Consider the following 22,136-nt stretch of genomic DNA (forward strand, 5'->3'; position numbering starts at 1 on the left):
AATATGGCTATTAATTAAACTTCTAGTACAACTGATGGCTTGTAAAACCAGCACAAGCAAGATTATTGCTCAAGAACACACAACATAGCCGAATACATTCAATGAGATTTGAATCAAGGCCCAGAATCAGGAGAGGGAGATCAAAAACATGCCTTAATACCTCTCATTTAATTGCACTATTATTAATTTCTTTATTCCCTCAGCATGTTTCCTTCTAACCATAGGGGCAAAGACCCTCCAGGAGGGCATTGTTAATAAAGAAAAAGGCATATTCCTTGTACTTCTGATTAATTAACATTAATGACTCATTGCATGCCACGCAGCAATCCACCCTCACACATAATTAACAATGTCCACTTCACTAATGTCAGGAATGCAGGCTGTCTTCCCCCCACCCCAAAGGATTTTGGCTGCAAAAGGGCCCAATGTTTCAAGGTCACCCCAGCAGTCTCAGTTTTGGACATAATTCACCCCTTTGCTTATACAGACTTGCACAAGGAAATGGGGTGGCTCTAACTTAGGTCAAAACCAGGACATCCTCTCCCCACAGCTAAGAAGAAGGCATCTGCTAGGGTCCTACTTTCCAGAATCACAAGCAGAACCAAAACAGTCTCACCTTTCCTGTTATGAATGCTACTTTGCAGCCTGCTTTTGGAGAGAAAAAGAAGGTTGCAGACCTCTTACCATGATACAGATTATAGCAGGAAAGATGCAGAGAACATCTACACAGTACCCCAGCTGCCTGAAACCCAGGGGCTCTAACATCTGCTTCTACAAGTCTATTAAGAGACAGTTTGGGCTCCTTAGAAACCCCATCTGCTTCATCATGAGCAACACTAGGGCCCTTCTAAGGGGGTTTCCATAGCCAACGTGGGTGAGGGAACATCATGTCGAGGGCAGGTGGAACAAATGTGGATGATCAGTCAATTAAGCCAAGAGGCTGTCCTTAAAACACAGTGTCTGTGAAACTGGACATCCCCTAACAGGGTAAGAAAGAGCACAGCTTGTTCTCACTGTGAGAGGAGTGGTACCAGGGATGCACAGCCCTTTGCACGAGGCAGAAGTTGGGGTTTGCAGGGAATCCACAGAACAGAAGAGGCTGAAAGAATGGCCATGGGAAAAAGCTGCCCTTATTGAGGTGACAGTGAGGTGGATTGAGAGTTGGCTGCGGGACAGAACTCAGAGGGTTGTGATCAGCGGCACAGAGTCTAGTTGGAGGCCTGTAACCAGTGGTGTCCCCCAGGGGTCAATACTTGGTCCAATTTTGTTCAATATATTCATTAATGACCTGGATGAGGGGACAGAGTGTATCCTCAGCAAGTTTGCTGATGATACCAAACTGGGTGGGGTGGCTGACACCCCAGAGGGCCGTGCTGCCATCCAGCGTGACCTGGACAGACTGGAGAGCTGGGCAGAGAAGAACCTAATGAGCTTCAACAAAACCAAGTGCAAGGTCCTGCACCTGGGGAGGAAGAATGCTAGGCACCAGTACAGGTTAGGGGCGGACCTGCTGGGAAGCAGCTCGGAGGAGAAGGATCTGGGGGTCGTGGTAGACAGTAAATTATCCATGGCCCAGCAATGTGCCCTTGTCGCCAAAAAGGCCAATGGAATCCTGGGCTGCATAGAGAAGAGTGTGGCCAGTAGGTCGAGGGAGGTCATTCTCCCCCTCTACTCTGCACTGGTGAGGCCACAACTGGAATACTGTGTCCAGTTTTGGGCTCCCCAGTTCAAGAGGGACAGGGAACTGCTGGAGCGAGTCCAGCGAAGAGCAACTAAGATGATTAAGGGCTTGGAGCATCTGCCTTATGAGGAAAGGCTGAGAGAGCTGGGACTCTTTAGCCTGGAGAAGAGAAGGCTGAGGGGAGACCTTATTATGGCATACAAGTATCTAAAGGGTGGGTTGAAGGAGGATGGAGCCAGGCTCTTTTCAATGGTTCCAAGTGACAGGACGAGGGGCAATGGGCACAAGTTAGAACACAGGAAGTTCCGTTCAAATACACGGAAACAGTTCTTTACGGTGAGGGTGACAGAGCACTGGAACAGGCTGCCCAGGGAGGTTGTGGAGTCCCCTTCCCTGGAGATTTTCAAGACCCGCCTGGATGCAGTCCTGAGTAATGTGCTCTAGGCAATCCTGCTTTAGCAGGGGAGTTGGACTAGATGATCTCTAGAGGTCCCTTCCAACTCTGATGATTCTGTGTGATTCTGTGATTCCGGTCCCCTCCTGACTCTAGCCAGGGATCAGGCAGAGTCTGGAGATGCCTCCAGCTCTGATCCCTTCCCTGCCTGCGTCTAACCAGCTCGGTCACAACATGTGACTCACTGCAGGGGTGAGACGAGTTGAAGCCTGTGGCAAGCGGGGTGATCCCACTGAAGACAGAGTAATTGCCTCTGCAGTCCTCACTGACCCTGACCCCACATGAAAGCTGCTTTCTCCAAAACCCTTTCACCCATGCTCAAGAGAACAACAGCCCAACCAGTCCCCACAACAAACCATCCTCTATTGTGAAGCCTGCACTGTTGGATTTAAGTGGTGAAAGTGTCCTGCCACTCTAGGAGTCATTCAGTCGCCAAACAGTTGAAATTAGAGATTAGAGATTCTGGAAAGAAAAAAACAAGCAGAAGTAAACCAACAGTTGGTCTCAGGATCAGAGAGGAGTCCCGGGCCATGTGGACACTTGGGGACATGGCCCATAAGATGAGGGTGGTTGGCTAGCTCTCAGCTTCATGAGACAACCCTTGGCTCAGGAAGCTCCCAGTATAAGTGAACAGAGAACAGAAAGTAGGAGTTGAGTTGATTTACCTAGGGCTCTCAGGCAACTATTAGGAGAGCTGAGACCTGGGACCCAACTACTGAATCCCAGCCTCATGCATTTTCTTCCTCTTGGGTGCACCACAGTCTTGATAAACAAGTAACACTTGTTTCTGCATTGGCTGCTTCTAGGCTGCAAGCAGTTCTCGTATCTCTCTCTCCCCGTGTCTCTATTCCCATTAATGTCAATTTAAAAAGAACCTCACTGCTTTTTCATTGACATCCTCGCTGCCAGCCATACACAATTAAACAGAAGAAATAAGGGGCTTTAGCTGTAATTATGGTTTTGCTTATTTTGTAAAGAAGTCATCCTGTGAAGACTGACACAGCTGAATACCTGCCCCGGTCACCAACCACACCAATTCTCTCAGTGGGAGTTTTAAGAGGGAAAAATTAAACTGCAGCTGTAAAATACACTGAGTGCTCAGAGGCAGACGATGCCAGTGATTATCCAGCAAAATGACGTCAAAAAGCACAGGCACCAACAGTGATAAGTCGAAGGGAGCATAACTATTCTGAAGAGTTACCCTACAAAGGATGACAAGGCCCTTCAAGAACATTGTCCAAATCTAACCACTGTCCTTATAACAGCCAGCAAAACCTGCCAAGCCACTGGAACAAAGTAGTACCTACTGCAAGCTCTGTGCTTCATATGCAGGAGTACTGCACTTTTAGTAGACAAAAAAAGAAGGGATGAGGGTGTGTACAGAACCACATGTACGTTTCATCCCCTTTAATTTTTGGCTTCTCTGTAAGACCTACAGGACCAGACCAGTTCTATAAAACTTTGCAGACACCTCACACTAGCTTGCAGGTATGCATACTCGACACAAGCTGGCAAGTCCCTCCTTTTCCTCTCTTTCCCAAGACATGAAAACACACTGTCCAACCTCCCAGTTCAGTCCCTGCCTTAATTCTGTTCATCCCAGTGCTCAGGCACCAATTCTTCCCTTCCCTTTTAGACAGAAAGCCTTGGGTCCACCTTCCTCTACTACTTTCTGCTTCTGCCCAAGGTCACGGGGCCCAAGCACCAGCTCTTCGCACCAGGTGACACACAGTCTCCAGGTCTATAGCAACCCAAAACTGCCGTCTTCCAGATGATTGGCCTCCTGATGCTGCAGTGTCAAAGTTACTCCCCACCTGTTGTCCCTAGGACAAAGTCAGCACCCAGCTCCAAAAGCCCTGACCTTCCAATGCACGTCAATAAGTAAGCCTACACATTAGGACTCATTTCTTATGCCCAGGACACACTGCAAATGAAATACATGGGCAACCTCTAAGATTAACGAACTGGAAAGGGGCTTGTGTGGATAGCAGAGGAGGGGGCAGGGGACAGGTGGAAGGAACAGTGGCGGACACATCGTCAAGAACATGGCAGTGCCTTAGCCATGTGTATATTTTGTAGGCCAGGAAGGCATTTCCTAGCCTTAGGAAGCAGAGGGCTAACGCTTCCTCCTTTTGCACAGCACAAAACTTGCAAAAACTAGGGCTTACAGAAACAATCCAGACAAGGAATGGGGACACAAATGTAATTTTTCCCAGCATTTTACTGGGAATCATGACTTACCTGAGCATCTTTGCAGTAAAATCACCCTGCCAAACCATTCAGTAACTCTCAAAAAATATTCTGCAGCTCTTATCGCATTCCCAGGTTAGACAAACTTTCCCCCAGCTCATTAGGACAGAGATGTAGTGCCCCAAAGAACAATTGCTTACAAACCAAAAAATTCTGGGAATGCAGAGAGGAGGGCAGCATCATGAGGCAATCACTCAACCAAGGGTTTGAAGCACAGACAAGCACACAAATAAAACAGATACATCCTCAGTTTATCCCGGAATGAATTCATGCCTTTCGGCATGCAATGAAACAACAGATCCTATTTCCCTACAAACACCACAGGAATAGGCCCATCTAGTTTATCCTGTTCAGATGCAGAGCAGTTTGCCAGGAGAGTAGACAGACTCCATGACACTGGACAGAAAAACAGCTATTACAAAGTTTTATTTAGGTTAACCCTGCATGTAGACAGGGAAATGGACAAAATGGACACTCAGGATCTCTTCCATCTCTGTTATCTAGGATTTGTATTTTATCTGTTCTATCCTACTCACATTCTAAGAAGAAACTAGACATTTTAGTAGATCCTTTATATGCCAATGCTGAAAAAGTTTCTTAATATACCACAGGACAGCGCTTCACTCTCTCTGTTGATACTCTCAAGTTTATTGGCAAGAATATTTATAGGACCAGCCAATTTCAAGCAAATATTACAGAACATGGCCAAAATACAAATTTTCTGTGTGCTCTTACACAGAAAGCCTGGTTTTAAAAGAAAAGGAAAAACCAAACTCCTTGCAGAGAACAAATATCCCACAGGGGATGTTTCTCAGATAAGGGTATTCCAGCAAGCCGCTCCCAAACAAACCCAGCAACCAGGCACAGGCACCGCTGGCAAATATCAAAAAACACTGCTGAGAAACATCACAGACACCTTGCAACAATATCCCAGCTGGGCAAGGAGAAGGAAGGAGAAATAAGTAATGAAGGCATCAGATATGTTGGAAACCAATTCTCTCAGCTCTACCACAGCTCACGGATTTGGGCTCTGATGGTCAAACTCCCACACACTTTGGAGTTTGAGGAGAGGCTGAGAAAGCCTGCAAAGAAATATAAAAATTGGGATTTTTCCCTCATTCTGCTACTGCATCTTGCTCCAGCACGCATTCCAAGTCCCACCAGCCCCATTCTAAGGTCCCACTTTCTGCTAAGATCTCACAGGAAATTTAAGTAGCAGTTCAGAAATTAGTGTTTCGAGAAGAGCAGTGCCACAGTATCTTCACAGACGTGGCCATGCCACCTCTAACTTTCTATATCTCTCTCTGCCAGCTTAAGCGCTGGGCATGGTGCAGCCTCACTCAGTGGCAGGATGCAGGGTCTGTTACCAGATACACTGGCTCTGCTACAGATTTCCTACATGGTTTCTAGAAAGTCCCCTGCAATATATTGCTGCTGAATTTATCAGAGTAATATAGGTTGGAAGCAATTTCTGGAGGCCATCAAGTCCAGCTCAATGCTCAAAGCAGATCCAGATTGATCAGGTTACTCAGGGTCTCGTCCAGCCTGTGGCAGCGAAACCTTGGAGGCACCTCTCTTTGTTGGTTTAAAATGCCCCTACTTTCTGGCAGCCTGTCATAGACATTGCTTAATGCATGGATTGGTCCTCGCCTTGCACCCAGCACATATGGGGCCATCTGAGGTTAATAATACTGGGAAAAGGCCTGAATTGGATGGAATATATGCTAATTATCCATATGGCCTCAAAGCCCTGGACAGCTATGGGTCTACTACAGTATAAACTACAGGATGATAGATACAAACATTTAAGTTTTGAAGACAAGGACTCTGACAAATAAGCTCTAGCAAGCACATCTATAGTTAAGACATTTCTGTCTCATATATATAACACTCAGAGCTGCAGATCTTATTCTGTGGATTTCTAACCTTAGCAAAATAAGAAAAGACATCTGGAAAAGAAAAATCACACCAGGGACAATACTTTGTTTCATCCTAAACACTGGATGGTTCAGGTCTAAAAACATCATTTCACCTAGGTGAAATTTCCCCAAGGAAGAAATGGCCCTAAATGCTGGGAGCCTACCTGCAGGAGAAGCTGAGAGATGGCACTCTGCAAGGGTTGCTGCAGGGTTCAACACTGTGTGAAAGCACTAATGCCCACCCATGGTTTCTCCCCTAAGTGCAGACACATGGGAAGTAATCTGCCTCCCACAATCTAGGAGAGAAACCATAGTTTTTTCAAAACAGTCCAGGACAGGTTTAGGGCAGGATGACAGTCTCTGGAAAAGAGCCACTAGCTGTACTGGCTCCAAAGAAACTATTTAATCTGCAGCTGGGCTATGCAGAGATACACTAACTTCACACCATCATTCCTTTCTTTCATTCATGCACCCACAGCTGTCACACATACCTCAGGACCCTCTTCAGATGGGCTGTCAGCCTTGGACGGTGCTATATGCTGGTTCCTCACCTTCCGTGGACCAGGACTTCCCCAACACATACTCCTGCCATGAGCTTTCCATGTAGGTCATACTCATCCCACTGTTGTTCCTTGGGACTCCAATAAGCAGGGCTTTGCATACCATTTATTTTCATTCTGCAAATAGAGAGTACAGTTTATGACATAAAACCTAGAGTCAGTCAGTCAGGTCAGAAAAGGGAACTCTTCTGCAAGGCAAAGGGCAGGGTTAAGGCCTGGAATACAACAGGGTTTCTGGTCTCATTGCTGGTTGCTAGCTTGAGCTCGAAATATTCATGCTGGAAGGACTAAGCTCAGGCTAGCTGCTGTGGATGGGGCTGTGCCCAATCCAGCCAGCTCCTAAGAGCAACATCTTAGGCCCACAGCAAGCGTGTTTAGATCTTCCAACTTTCAGAAAGCACCACAGTTTGGGCCAAGCCAGCACCTGAGCTTGAATTTGCCTGTTACCTCCAGGAGTGGAGTACAAGAACAACCTGGTCTGAAGGCTCAGTATGGATGAAGATACACAATCATTACTGCAATGTCACACAAGTAGGGGATAGGAGAGAGAAGGATCTCTCTTTTTATCCTCCAACTTCTCTCACACCACCCAAAAGTTTCACCAGCATTCTGGCCACAAAGTTTGCCATTACAGACCCTCAGGGACAGTTCCGCATGGAGAACTGAAATTCCCTCTCCATGAATTCCTGCATCGTGCATGTCTTTCACCAAAAGTTCAGTCATCTCCTCTGGAAAAAAAAACAAGCCAACAACTTCCCCAGTCACGAGAAGATGAGCTCGAACATGACTTTGAGTGGCTGCACTGAGCCACTCAGAAACATCACACGCTCAGCCGATAAAAGGCAATATCCAGGCGCAACACCACCCACCACCCAAGGTGGAATTTTCCAGCACCAGTTCAAAACAAAGCTGGAAAGCAAAGAACAGGATGAAGAGGAAAGCAAAGAAAAGGATGAAGAAGCCAAAACGAGGAAAGGAAGAAAACACCAAACCTGAGGTGAACATCAAAACCGAACCAAATGGAAATCTCCAGACAGAAACATTAAAGTCAAGAGGGAAAGAAGCATGAACTAAAACAGATTCAGGATGAAATTCGCGACTCAGAATAAAACAAAATGAGTTTGAGAAACAAAAAAAAAGAAAAAAGAGACAAAATGAGACTCAAGCAATACCCAAGAAAGTTTTGAAAAAGAAGTGTTGTCACCAGAGAAATATTAAAAATATATTTTATTTTAAAGAAATATTTACTTTTTATAAAAATCAGTGTGGCCTAACCAAAAAGAGACTGCACTCTGATTCCAAAATCACATGTGCCCTCATGCCAGCAGTCAGGTCCCAAAAGTCAGGCATTGATGCATTTCCAAACTGCAGAATTTCTAAGCCAATCTAAGGCTGTTTATTTGCCATCTGGATTTTAAAACTATGAACCAAGTTTTCCATTGTGTTTGGTTTTGATTTCAACATCCTATCTGGAACATTCAGCTCATGTTTTCATGTTTTTCTAAGCAACCACGAGGGTTAGATACTTACTTTTTTAAAATGAGAAAATGGAGACTTTTACGCAATATCTTCCTTCCAGCAGCTGGGACTTTAAGAAAAAAAAAATATACATACAACATTCTGAGATGGCTGACAAAACCATAAGGTTGGTAACCACTGCAATATGCCGTAAAAGAAAGTTCCACTTCCCCTCCATCCATAACTCTCTTATTTATATAAATCAGCCTCTTTTCCAAAGAGTTCACTGCAGTGTTTCCTGAACCAGTGTACTAAAATGAACTATTTGTAACTTCATTAAAGAATTTCCATTAAAGCATGACTTGGATGGCTCAACAAGCAAATATCATTGACGCTACACCTGTCACAGACAAACAAACAACATCTGTGCTTGGATGTGATCAAGACATTGTTTTATAGAGAAGCAGCACTCCCAAGACCATCACAAATCCACATGGTGCCTGTGAGTGCCAGATTTTCTGTTCACATCTCAAAGTAAACTCGAAGAAGTGGAAAATCACAAGTAGACACGGAGCCCCTCAATGATTTCATCAACAGCTTACAAGAGTCCTGTGCTGTGTTTGTTCTGGCAAACACATGAAATATCTAAGCCTCATGAAAAAGCAAGTGTTGGACCACGTAAATAAATGATGAAGCAAGTTCTCCCACTCTAGAAGAGCCCTGGCTCTTTTTTGCCTGTGGATATTCACATACAGATGCACACACACTAGCACACGCTGATCTTCCAATATATACGCCCCTAAACTCATCCTAACTTTTGAAACATTTCCCCTGACCTGCACAAGGTTTACAACTGCAAGTGTCTTGCTGCTTTGAAGCACCCTTACAGGTCAGACAGCCTTCCAGGATGCATATCTCCATCCAGGATTTTGGTGCTATGACACAGTTGTGTTGCAGCTCTGTTAGAAAAGCAGGATTGCTCTGGGCTAAGAAGCTGTTCTGATGATCACTGAAGACATACATTCTTTAGATATAAGTTTCTAGTGCAAATCTGGATAGCAAAAATGCGTGAGTCAAAATGCAACCTATTTCAGCTAAAAGGGGAACTCACTTCGCAGCTGCTGCAGCATTGGAGCCAATTCTCATTCACACTAAAGACCCTTTTCACTGCTCAGGAGAAAGACAGGACACTTCATATGGCACCAGCATTAATTCACACCCCATTTAAAATCACCGCATGCTGGAGTGAGAATCGGGCTCTGCACCCAAAGCAGGGAGCTCAGCAGGAGCAAGACAGCGTTTTGTGGATGAGAGCTGCGTCTCCGAGCCGGCTCTTCAGTTCTGCTGGTTTGCTTCTCAGCAAGACGCAGCTCACTGCGTGTGTCAGAGAGCACAAGCAGAGCTTCTGGCTTTCCTTGGCAATTCTGCCGAACCCAGCACTCTCAAGAACTAAACCAACGACCCCAGGGGCCTCTGGCAAACTACCTAGCGCTGCTACACTCTCCTGTTGCAAACTGGGATATACATGAATGATCTGTACTTAGGACTACTACAAGCCTCTAGCCTAGCTTGGGACAATCTTGTTTGATGTAATGCTACTGCCCAGTGCAGCTAGAACTGGTCGTGACCAGAGAGGGGATAATGTTGCAGAACAGACTTGTATCCCCAGGCTAGGATAATGTTTCTGGACCGCTAACTCCAGTCAGGGTCAGAAGGAAGCCACATTGGACTGAAAAGTGCCAGAGACGTGTCCTGAGTTTCCTATGGCAAAATTATTATCCCGGGAACCACATGGATTTTGAAGGACTTCCTTCTCCTCTTCCCTGGCACTATGCGACTCAGTTTGCAACAGACACAGCACACAATCTTTGTGGATCCATCACGGGAAAGATCCTAGGCCTAATAAGAGGGGACTTGCCAGGCAGGCGGTGTGCTTCCACTCTCCTCTTTATGCTGCTAAAACTTTTGCTGAGGAGGTCCTTTGCTCTGACAGACCAGCTGAGGACATGGATGGAAAATACACCATTCTTGATGCTGCTTTTTAAGAACCTCCAATAAAGGGCATTTCTTTCTTTCCCAAGTAACCCAGTCCACTGGTTTGCTGTCCTCACCCTTGGAAACATTTTTCTGATCCCAAACACTGATGACCCTTGCTATGGTCTAAGACTAATACAGCTTCTCTTCAGCTATCATGAACACAAAGAACACATTACTCTTCCACAGCTGACCTCACATGTTTGGAGATTGCTATAACTTCTTAAGTCGTCTCTTCCTTAAACTAAGCAACCTTTCAATTCCCTCCATCTTCCCTTGAAGATCATGCTTTCTAGACTAACACAAGCTTTTACTTTTACCTGTAGTCCCATGTCCCCTATCCTGTGACTGCATGTCAATGCTCAGCATAATGAAATCTGCAGGGAACCTACCTCTCCAGACAACCTGCAGGACTCCAAGCAAGAAGCAAGAGCAGTGAAAAACAAGCCTAGGTTTTCACCAGACCCTTTTCAGAGCACAATAAATTGCAATAAAAACTCCCACAGCACCGAGCTGTGGCACAATGTTCTGCTCCAGGAAGCAAGGAGCCTGATGATTCTGCACCATCTTGCCCAAAAGAGCACCCTGGCTTTGAACAGGATTGTCTGTTGGCCACATCTACAGCCAATCACCTACAGTATGGACCTGAGGTATTGCTGGCAGATAGGTCCTTTGTTGAAGTGGCTCTAAAGCAGAATAAGAGAGAGTAGATCTGATGAGACGTGACTGCTTTGATCTCTAGTGCCTTATGTTCCACAACCTTCAGTTCCATTAGGATTTCTGTCAGGTATAGGGCACCACAGAAAAGGGGTATCTAAACAAAAATGGAGGAGACTGAGCAAATTGAGAGCAGTTTTAAAGATGAGCCCTTCAATCTCTGCTGGAGGCAGGAGCTGAGCCTATTAGTTTGCAGATTCATCTCCACCAAGATGCCACAGGGGCGGCCACAAAGGGAAGAACTGCTCCTTGGCTGAGGTCTCACAGGCTCCAGGTGAGCCAGGGCTTCCTCAGGCTCTCAGCACTGGCAAGGGGCAGGGAGGAGAAATGCAGAAGGAAAGCAAGACATCATATCAGCCCCAAAAAAAGGGAGCACAGTCATTTTTCCAAATTCACTGTAGCATTCAGACTCCTCATCCAGGACTAATTTTTCAGTTATCAGTTTCACATATTCAATGAACTAAACCAATTACCTATCTTTTCCTCCAAGTGTGGAAGACTTGTCTCCTCAGCAAAGCAGAAATATGGGAGGATGGAATATGTGTTTGTGAAAGTGCCAGGTAAGAGTGGGGAAAGGAGCCAGACATTGGAAGGGAGAAGAGTGGATGGAAAAGGCCAGAATTACATTGCCCAGGGGTTAATGCTTCAACCCTGTAATTAAACAGGAAAAGTGATATCAGTAGTGATTACAAACTCAAATTAGTACAAAACTAAACCCACTGCATGTGCCAACACTGTTTCTAGAACCGTAAGTCACAGATACAAAGAAGTGCCACGTTCTTCTGTAGGACTACTAGCAGCAAGGCTAGTGCTTCAGGCAGACCCTCTCAAGCCCTACTATTCCATCAGCAGGACTGTTCACCAGAGAAAGGAAAACTGTATTGCTGCCACCAGATTTCCACCTGCTCACTGTGTTTTCTCGGATTAGCCAGCCTCAGTATTCCCAGCCTCAACATTCCCCCTTTCATAAGAAGCCTGCAGCGAAGGGGCAAAACTCTTCCAAGCACTAAAAGAATATATTTATTTTTTAAAGGCAGAGAAGGCATCACGGAGTCCAGCTCTAACAATGAAAGCTGGGATGCGGTGGAGACTGAGGAACTTTTTTGCCATGCTGGCCTTTATTTCCTCACCCTCGGGCTGGTGTGAAGGATGGGAGCTCTCTGGTGGCAAAATGTGAATTTGCAAAGATGGACTTTCAGTGGCCCCACTGCTTTTTCCTGCTTATATGAAAGGCACAAGAGAATGACAGAAAACCAGTTGTGTGCTGCCCTCTCCTAGAGCACTGAGAGCAGTCAGACCTAAACACTGGACAAGAAGGTTTTTAGTGCAGGGGTGCCTGTTTCAGAGCCTGGCACAACTCCTAGCTCGCAGCCTGCTCCTTACAACTCTGCAGCCCTTTCTCCACCCCAGGCAGGCAAGCTGTGCTGGGACACATGTTCACAGGTCAGGAGTTACCTGCATTTGCTTACATGACAAAAGCAACAGCAACCACCCAGGTGAGTGTTTTCTAGGGGCTACTGTGGCTCCAGTCCAAAGAAAACAGGGGCAGCACTGCTCCAGGAATCCAAGACACTAGTGAGAGAACAGGAAAGCTGATGGGATGTTTCATGGGATGTCTCTCAGGGGAGATCTTATCGATCTCTGCAACTATCTGAAATGAGGTTGTCACAAAGTGGGGGTTGTTGTCTTCTCCCAAGTAACAAGCAATAGGACAAGAGGAAGCAGCCTCAAGTTGCACCAGGAGAGGTTTAGATTAGATATTAGGAAAAAATTTCTTCCCAAAAAGGGTTATCAAGCATTGGAACAGGCTGTCCAAGGAAGTCGTTGAGTCACCATCCCTGGAGGTATCTAAAGACATATAGGCATAGCACTTAGGGATATAGTTAAGTTAATGGTTGGACTCAATGATCTTAAAGGTCTTTTCCAACCAAAACGATTCTATAGGAAGCCAACAGCAAAATGAAAGGGAACTGCATGAAATTGGTCTGTTCGGAGAAACACTAGCAGCTGTCTAACCTGCCAGCTGAGGGGAGAAACACCGCAATCCTCACCATCCAGGTTTCAGGAGACCCCAAAACATAAGCAAGACCCAGCCAAAAAACAGAACCTGGGTGAGAAAGAGCTTGGACTGCCATGATTTTCACAAAACAACAGGCCTCCACTTTTCTCTACCTGATGTTTGGCACTGCCTTCTTAGGGAACAGTCAAGCTCAAGTCTCCAGTAGCCCTCAAACAGCTGGGGTCTTGGGGGATCTGGAGGAGCCAAACCACCCCATCTCATACAGACAGCTCACATACCAGGCTCACTCCTTAAGGTCCATCTTGACACCTGGTTCTCAGCTGTGTGCCATTACTCCTCTAAGCTTGAAGATCAGCAGATCCACAATCTGGACACATCTGGCATATCTGGTCTCTCCAAGGGGCCTGGAAAAGAGAGACAGCAATGACATGCCACTGATCCTTTCTGGCACATGCTCTGAGCCACAAGCCCCAGCATGTAGATGTATGATGCCCATGCAACTTCGGACAGCTGTTCTCACCTCCTGGCCCAGGCTGAAGCCTCCTGCCCAGTTTGACCATCCACAAGCTGGTAGGAACCTTCATGGGTTCAAATGGTGACGACTCAAAATCAGGAAGGATGAAATCCACAGAACGTTAGTCAAAATAGAGGCATGATGTCAAGCTCATGACGTTTGTTCCTGCCTGCACACTGGGGGCTGGCAGACCATCTAGCTGATCTCCTGCTGCCAGCTCACTGCCTTTGTCCACCCTTCCCTAGGCATCTGCTGTTCGAAAGAGGTCACTAGGCTAGACAGGCCTCTGATCTGACCCAGAACAGCTCTAATGGGAGCGGAGCTGTCACATCTCAGGCCCTAGCAAAGCCTGTCCCTGGGCAATTCCCTCTGCAGCTCTGTAACGCTCCTTCCCAAGACTGAGAACCTGTACCATGCTCCAGGAACAACCTGGAGCTAGCCAAGTTGTTATCTTAAGCCTCTCTGCAAGAGGTGGTCGCAGCAGCTGGGGAGAAACAAGTGCATCAGGCAGGTAGGGAAAGCCAAAGAGGGACTTAAAGCTGCGGAAGAGGGAAAAAAAAAAGGCGGGGGGGAGGGAAAGAAAGGTGGAAACTACTAGTTTGTGTCTGGCTGAGAAAGCCAGGACTGCTCTCCAACAGACATGCGGACAAATTCCTTTCATGCCACCAGATGGTGCCCTGCCTTCAGTCACCAGCAGTCATCTGGCCTGGCAGGAGACAATAGCCCTCTGCTCTGCCGCTCCACCTGCGTGTGATGGGCACTGTCCTCAAAACTACAGGGAGAGGAAAACACCAGCCTTGTTTGGCTCCAGGGCCCTGCTTCCTCAGGAGGACATCTCATGGCTGGCTGCAGGGCCACCTGCACCCTGAACCGGGGTGAGACTGACTTTAAATCCAGGACTGAGAGACTTGAGAACCAGGAGAGGAGGGTAAATCAACCTGCCCAGAGCGAGACCCCTGGAGCCAGAGCAAAGCTCAGAAGTATCTTTTTGAGCACTGCGAGAGCAAAGCATTGTATGTTGGGAGAAAGACTTCTGTGATGAGGGATCTGACAGGGGAAGCACTGTCCAGTTGTGTTCTGGTGACATTCAAGTCTTTTTGAACCAGCAGAAGTGTCAGAGCCCTGGGAAAGGATTGCAGGGTGGCCTGCACAAAGAAGTTGCTCTGTCAGGCCAGATTCAGCCCATACACTACTGACTGGCAACCCATGCTTCCTGGCCTCCTTCAGAAATGCAGCTGCAGTCATGCTCAGTGCCAGCACCCACAAACGGCTTGTTGTGCGACTACCCATCAAGAGATCTGAGCTCTGCTACTCAGGCAATGCAGTGGCTCAGAAAGACACCATTGGCTGCTGGAGACTGGAAACACACAGGCGCACCAAGCTGGTTCATCCCACCAAACCAGCTAGCCTTTCTGCAGCCAGCTCTCCAGGAGAACCAACACACCAAGGCCGGGCGACCGTCACAGATCCAGCCATAGAACAGCTCAAAAGAGTGGTGGGAAAGGGCTGCTCCGCTCACACTACCCTGTTTGTCAGTGGAGACTTCCCTACAGCCACTTCCTTGGACAAGACCAACCGCAACAGGAATATATATAGCTCACCGTGGCCCTGTTATCAGCCCAGATGGCTAGCAGAGCTATAGCTATCAAGCCACCCTTGACCCCATTCTTGATCTAGGCATAAAGACCGCATCCTGCTGTGATCGCACCCACAATGCAGATAGAAGTCAAGCATACTGTCAGAGGTTCCCATCCATGGCTGTGTCCTGTCTATTTGCTCACTTGCAGGAAACACAGCGAGATCCTCCTCTTTTCCAGTTTGTCTCTGCAATATCCTACTCCACCTCACCTTGCACAGTCCAAGGGGCAGAAGCAGTAGGAGTCTTGACTATCTACATGTGAGGCAGGTTCACCAGGAAAGCCACACCCTCTTTTAGACTACCTAATATATTGAGAGGCAAAAAAATAAGTGAGCACAACCTGGTGTGCTTGCTCTCCCTAGTAGCCCCCCCATAACGCGGCTCACAGCTCTTCCACCCATCCAGTCCCAGGCTGTGGGAAGGAGATTTGTCCTGCTGCCTGCCCGAGTTGTGCTCCACTGGCAGTGCTGTGGCTTCTCACCAGCGTCACAGCGGCCAGGGCTGTGCTTTGGAAACAAGTGCTTACCTCTCCATACCTGCCTCTGCAACTCAGGCCTCCAGTAACCACCCTAAATTCTCAGATCATCCCCCTCATACACCACCGCATTCCCAGAAATCACATTCAGTGCTACTTCATTATTTTTGGGCAGTTTTGAAGGGGCTTTCGCTACCCTCTAGCAAATCCTTCCCAACTATCAGGCTGCTGTTGATGAATACCCGTCATGCTGACTAATATGGTCTCATTCCTTCCTTTTTCATTACCCCATGAGTTTCTTATCTCACAGTTAGACAGTAAGCAGATTAGGGTGGGGATTTTCCAGTCTATGCCTGTGCAGCACCTTGCACGATTGGTGATACATGTGGTAGGGCTAATTCACACACCATCTAATCTTACCCTCAAAAGTCCTCCGTATAATGAATTCCCAATTTTAACCACCCCAGTAACAAGAGCCAAGCTCCTCCGGTTCTTGAGAGCTAAACCTAGACAGGTTCAACAAGTGGCCACAGCCCCACCACACACCAACAGGCCGGCAGCTCCCAAGCTAGGAGAAAGAGCCCTCCTGCAGAAGGAACACACCACCAAGAGGATTCTTTGTTATTTGGATGCAGCTAAGCTCAAACCCTATCACAAAAAACCAACCCGCTACTACAACAATCTTCTGTCTGGGTCGCAGCGTGAGAGGAGTGGGGGTTAATTTAGTCAGGAAAGAAGAAAAATTATTAATGGCATTGCAGATAGATCTCAGTAGCAACCACCTCCACACCTGGAACAAAGCCCACATAAGCACAAGCACTCATTCTCTAAGAAATTCATGCAGCCATGCCACATTCGATGTAGCAGTGTTACCATCTTACATGCGCAGAGAAGAGATGGCCTCAAGGCTTGGGTGTTACCATGAAAAGGCAGTGAAGACTTCATCAGACTCACCACAGATTTCCTGCCCGAGGCTAGGAGAGTCACACAGCCTCTCTCAGCTCTGCCCTCCCCCTCTATAAAAAGGGTTGCACACACAGGCCTGTCATACAGCAAAAGCTCAGGAGTGTAACCACACTAAACGCTGCAAAGCATTCGGGTCATACAGCCAGAGATGCTGCTTAAAGCTTCACCCGCCAGTTCAGAGGAGTTCAAGGCCTCAGCGTGCTCAACATGAGCCTCCCTTGTCAGACTGAGGGGGATTTCAGATCCAATTCACGTGTACACAGGGAAATCAACACCTCATTGTAAGTTTTGCCCGTTGCCTATTCTGAGGATTTAAGCGAGAGTTGAGCAGTGGCTAGTCCTTAAGCTGATTCTGGGGCAGGATGCATTTCATTCTCATCATACAAAGTACCTGGGACAAGCACTTCTGCGGGAACAAAAGCAAAGGGAAAAAAAAGTAAAAAAAATTAAACACTTAAACACGCCAGGTAGGAGAGTAGCTTGATGACATTCTTGCATATTTAAATTAACACGGGGCTGTTCCATTCCTGAGCTGCCTTTTTGTGTTATTTCCTCCTTTGTCCTTCTAGTGGTGGAAATGCCCCAGGGGTAATGGGCTGCCTTCCCCATCGCTAGTGCTCAATCCAGAATGGTTCTGATGAGGCTGATAAACTTATCCAGGTTTTACAGCAGCAAGCAGGGTCAGATTTTGGTCCGGTTGTTCATAGCCTGCAGAGTTTTTAGCGTACAGAAATTGAAAGGACTGCAACCTGCAGCAATCGTGGAAGTTGAGAGCAAATTAAAAATAATACGAGTGCTGGCATTCTTCCTTACCAATTTAGGACAGCTTTTTCATTACTGTAAAAATAGCATGTATTTATAAGAAACATCCAACTCCAATCGCCACTAAATCTCGAATTGCATTATAGAGAAGGCGGTATCAACGTTAACACCTCACAAATGGAAAACCAGCTTGTCAAGCCTCACCCCACCAGCCAGGGCAGGGGTCTGGACCCCACTGCGGGCTCTTGGTTCCTGCACGCCACCTGCTGTGCTACACCTTCCCCTCAGAAGAGGAATGGAGCATCACAGCAGTTTCAAGAAATCACCTTTAGGTTCTCCTCCTCCTCCAAAATTTCCCTTTAAGTTTTTACTCCAGTGCATCTACTGAGCCGAATGTTTCAGCAATGCGCAGCAATGGGTTTCTCTCATGGCTTGGCTTCTGCCAGTGAAATAGCTGTGACTGTACGGTTTACAGAGACTTTCTGTTCCTGTCTAAAATTATCTTTGCTGAGCCTTGCGACGCCAAGAGCATAGAGCCAATATTCCATAAGCCCTGAGAAAAATGGACTACGTTTCAGGCACACTCAGCTAGTGTTGTTACAGTAGCATCCGTCAGCCTCGACCAAAGCTCAGGGCCACCACCAACCACGTCAAGCCTCTTACAAGGGGACACCGCCTGTTTCTTTGCTGCATGAGACAGCGCGTAAAGTCAGGGCCCGATCCTGCCATCCGGGTGCTCTGCAGTTGCAAGGAGGTTGTCCATCCAGTCCCTGGATCTGCAGTCCCTGCTTGAATTGGGAGATCAAGCAGGCAGGGGGGTGCAAAAGGGTATGAAAAGACGGCAGGTGGATGCAGACAGATGGGGGAAGTGGAGGCTAACAGGGAGACAACAGCAATTAGCATAAGCAGCGGCAGTCTCAGCTCACCAGCTGCTGTGCCGATTGTCTGCCTCCCTGATTTCCAAAAACAAAGAAACAATTTGCCTAAGAGCACAGTCAGTAGCTAAAACTGCCCCTCAGAACTGAAAGTATTGGGTAAAAAACACTAATTTCCATGGTACAAAAGCAAGGCTTGCAGGGCTGTCATGTAGGAGTTTGCCTAACTAAGGCATGGAGCAGGCAGCTCGAAACAGCCACCAAATACTTCAGAGCGAAAGGCTAAAAAAGGAAGGTTTTAGAGGAGGAAATGAGTCAGTAGCTTGGAGGACGGGAGGGGGAGTTCAAATAGCTGAGGCAAAGTAAGCAAGTAGTCACCGTCTCAAATGCTAGAGAGTCAGTGAAGTGGCTGTATCGATCTTTGATTTCTGTCGATGCACGGTCTCACTCACAAACGGGAGTCCATGGGCGACTGTTTATATTGACCACGCTGGGTTTGGAAGCGGTCCTTCACTGGGGCAGGCACTGTGTTGGCTGCAATTCATGCTGGTGTTTCAGACTGGAGCCAAGGTGGTCACAAATCAGCTAGAGGATTGCTGAAATTTATTGGGCTCCCCCATGGCTGGCAGATGGATTTTTGGGCGGGGAAGTTTCAGGTTAACTTCAAATGTCATTTGCCTTAAGAGAGGGAGGGGGATTCACCCACCGTTCAGGATGACTCGTCCAAACATCCAGCCTGAGCTTTCAGCCTAGCTTATTTATAGCATTAATGCTAGGAAAAAAAGACAAAGCTTATTGGGTGTTGAAAAGCAGCAAAGCTAGTAAAAAAAAACTCCATCTCCACAATGCTGTAGCAATCCACAGCCTGCGTATCTTTCTTCCTAACAACCTTGCATTGCACTGAAACCCTGGGGGCGAAGGGGTAAGTCTCCCTCTGAGAATCCTTTAACCTTGCTGGCTGGTACACCACCATGGCAGCTGGCCTTAACGCAGCGTTCATTAGCGGAGCAGTAAGCCACGAGAGCGTCAGCGTGGCAATAAGCCACAAGGCACGATGTCCTCGCCTCTGTCCCGCGTCCCTGTGCCGTCAAAAGGGCAGGACTGATGGAAAGGGAGCTCGTAAAAAAGAAGTGCCGAAACTCCCTCCCACCCTCCCCAAACCAGAGAGCTTCACCTCGGTTCAGGCACTGAGACAACAGCTATGTAGCTGCAGCACGAGAGGACCCTGCTGCAACCGCAGCGCTGCAAGCGGTTGGGGTGATGCTTAAGGTCACAGGCACGTGAGGAGTGGGCTGTCAAGTTGGCGAGCAGCACAGGACTGGACAAATGGACTTGACTCCCTTTCCCCTACACAAGCAGCATCATGGGATTTAGATACAGCAGGGGTTCCCAAACCAGGACATTCATACTGCCAATCCCGGTGCAGAGCTGGAGCTCCCAGTGCCCGTGCTGGTCCAGCACACAGAGTCCATGCAGCCCAACGCTAAGGCAGGCTGGTATCACCATAAGCCACACACTTTTCAGTGCATCTTGGTGCACAGCTCCTGCCTCTAGCCTCCTCAAAGCACCACAGCCACCGTGTTGATGCCTCACTGAGCTATGCTGTTTTGTCTTTTGGGGAACGAAACCTTTCAAAAAGCCATTATGGTTCTCAGTCAGTGCCCTTCCCAGAGCAAGCACATCATTTCCATGAGACAGCAACAAGTGAGAGAGATTTCCCTTACTCTGCTTGGTGAAGGAGTTTCTGTCCTTGCTGAGGTTCCTTTAACTAGTTAGATACCTTCTCAACCCACTGCAGTGTTTCCAAAAACACAACAAGACCTTTTGAAACAGACTGAGCCAACAGGCTGCTTCCAACTTATTTTCCCTTATAAGTATACAACATGAAACAGCCCCAGCCCTGTTCTCATGGCCTTACATCATCCCTTCCCCTCCTCCCCAGGATGTCTTACTTCTGTACCCCTCTTTCATAATGAAACCGATCTATGAAGAGCAAGCTTGGAACAGTAAGACACATTACCCACATCAATTAAGACTAAAAAGCACAGCTGCCCCAGGTCTCCGTTACGTGCCACCGGAGATGAAGGTCTGCTACAGCACTGTGCAGGAAGCCCCCATCGCCAAACAGCGCCCACCTTGATTTTCTGTCCCAGCCAGGCAGCATGCGCTGCCACCAGGCTAACAGCCACGGCAGAAAGGCAGGACCAGAACAAGCTGTTCAGAGAAACGCATTGGTAGAACCGAAGCTGTACTATTACACAGGCATTTTATTTGACTTGTTTTAGAACTGTATGTTTAAAAAAAAAAAAAACAAAAACAAAACCCAAACACGTCCCTACTCAATTCTTGTTATTACTTCCAAAGTCAGTTAAGACTTTGGCCCAAATTTAAGCATTCCTTGATCTTCTGATCCTTTTAAGCATCAGAAAAGAGCCCAGGGGAGAACTACCCACCCACCTCAATTTAAGTCTAAGTCGTACTGGTAGGTCTTTTGCTAGTTTCATCACAAGCAGCATGCAAATGCCCTTGGAAAAGGGACTGCTGGCCAGTGTAAGGCACCCAACACAAGAGCCTAACGCAGTAGGACTGCCTTTGCAATACATGCATCTTCAATATGGGGTCTTTCAGCCACTTCTATCTAATGTGAACAGGTGTAACAGCATCTAAAAAGGACATCTACTGGGGTACGCCACATGGAGGGGGGAAAACCCCAAAATGTAACACCCTTAATTAGAACAGAAATATGGATGAAAACTGCAAAGTATGGCTCACACCTTTGAAGCTTCATGCTAGCTGTAACCTGGTATGAAGTATTGCTGCCTCATACCCCAACCCTGAAAACATGCAATCTAGTCTTGATTTTGTTTTCTGCTTACAAGCAGGCACGGAGACTCAAATAATAAGCTTGATGCCGGGGGCTTTTTGCTCATCAAGAACATCATTGCAGTCAAGATCCAGTAGTGAAACCTAACTGTCTATACGCTTTTTAACATTAGCAGGTGCTTCCGTAATCTGATTACAAAAAGCCCGAGCTTCACGGCCCAGAAACGTTAAGGAAACGGTATTTTCGTAGCATTTCAGAGCAAGCAGTACTGCAATAAACACGGAACAGCAGCTTCTCCGAGCACCAGCTCCCCCTTCCCCCCCCCCGGTCTCAGCAGCAGCGTTTTCTCAGTGGTCAGCTTTGTCCCGAAGGACAAACCGTTCATTGTTTCAGCCACCTGAAAGAGATGCGGCTCTGATTCAGGCGGGGACGCGGCGGCTGCTGCTGCCGCTGTCGGTGCCGCCGCCGCCGGCGGCGGGAAGCGATGCACAGGGTTTCCTGCAGCACCCAGCCAGCGCGGCCGGCCTGAGCCAATCAGGAGTGCCTGACTGAGATCGCACCAAAGTAGGTATTAAAAAAACCCTCAAAAAAAAAAAAAAAAAAAAAGAGAGAGAGAGAGAGAAAGAAAGAAAAGCCCCACACTTCCTCCTCGCCAGCTCTCCTGACCCCCCCCCGCCCCCATCCGCTCTCTTTCAGGCCGCCTCCCTCCCCCCCTCCCGCCGCGGCCTACCCTCCTGCGTGCCCCAGGGCCGTGGCCGCCCCACAGCCGCCCCCCAACCTCCTCACGACTGCCTCCGTCAGCCCCCCTCACCAGCAGCCCAAATCCTCTTTGAGCCCCCATACCCCGGCCAACCGCCCCCCCCGCCTGCCCCTTCCCTCACGGTTCCCTCAGCCCCCCCCCACCTCTACCCTCAGCACCCCGCCACACACCTTGGGGCAGGTAATCCCGCCCCGCCTCGCAGAGGGGCCACCGCCATTGGCCGCCCGG

The 22,136-nt window shown here is 47.7% G+C and overlaps 1 long non-coding RNA gene across 1 annotated transcript in view; it reads right to left on the reverse strand.

Moving 5' to 3' along the window:
• Positions 1-22,112, reverse strand: part of LOC309669659 — a 30,676-nt gene extending 8,564 nt beyond the window's left edge. Inside the window, exons 1-4 of the long non-coding RNA XR_014268932.1 lie at positions 22,079-22,112; positions 13,614-13,695; positions 13,372-13,497; positions 6,796-6,981 (exon numbers count right to left, since the gene is read on the reverse strand). This is a non-coding gene — a long non-coding RNA (uncharacterized lncRNA). The remainder of the gene's footprint in view (positions 1-6,795; positions 6,982-13,371; positions 13,498-13,613; positions 13,696-22,078) is intronic.
• Between the last annotated feature and the right edge of the window lie 24 nt (positions 22,113-22,136).

The sequence above is a fragment of the Vanellus vanellus genome, assembly GCF_965231255.1.
Source record: "Vanellus vanellus genome assembly, chromosome: 3".
Taxonomy (NCBI): domain Eukaryota; kingdom Metazoa; phylum Chordata; class Aves; order Charadriiformes; family Charadriidae; genus Vanellus; species Vanellus vanellus.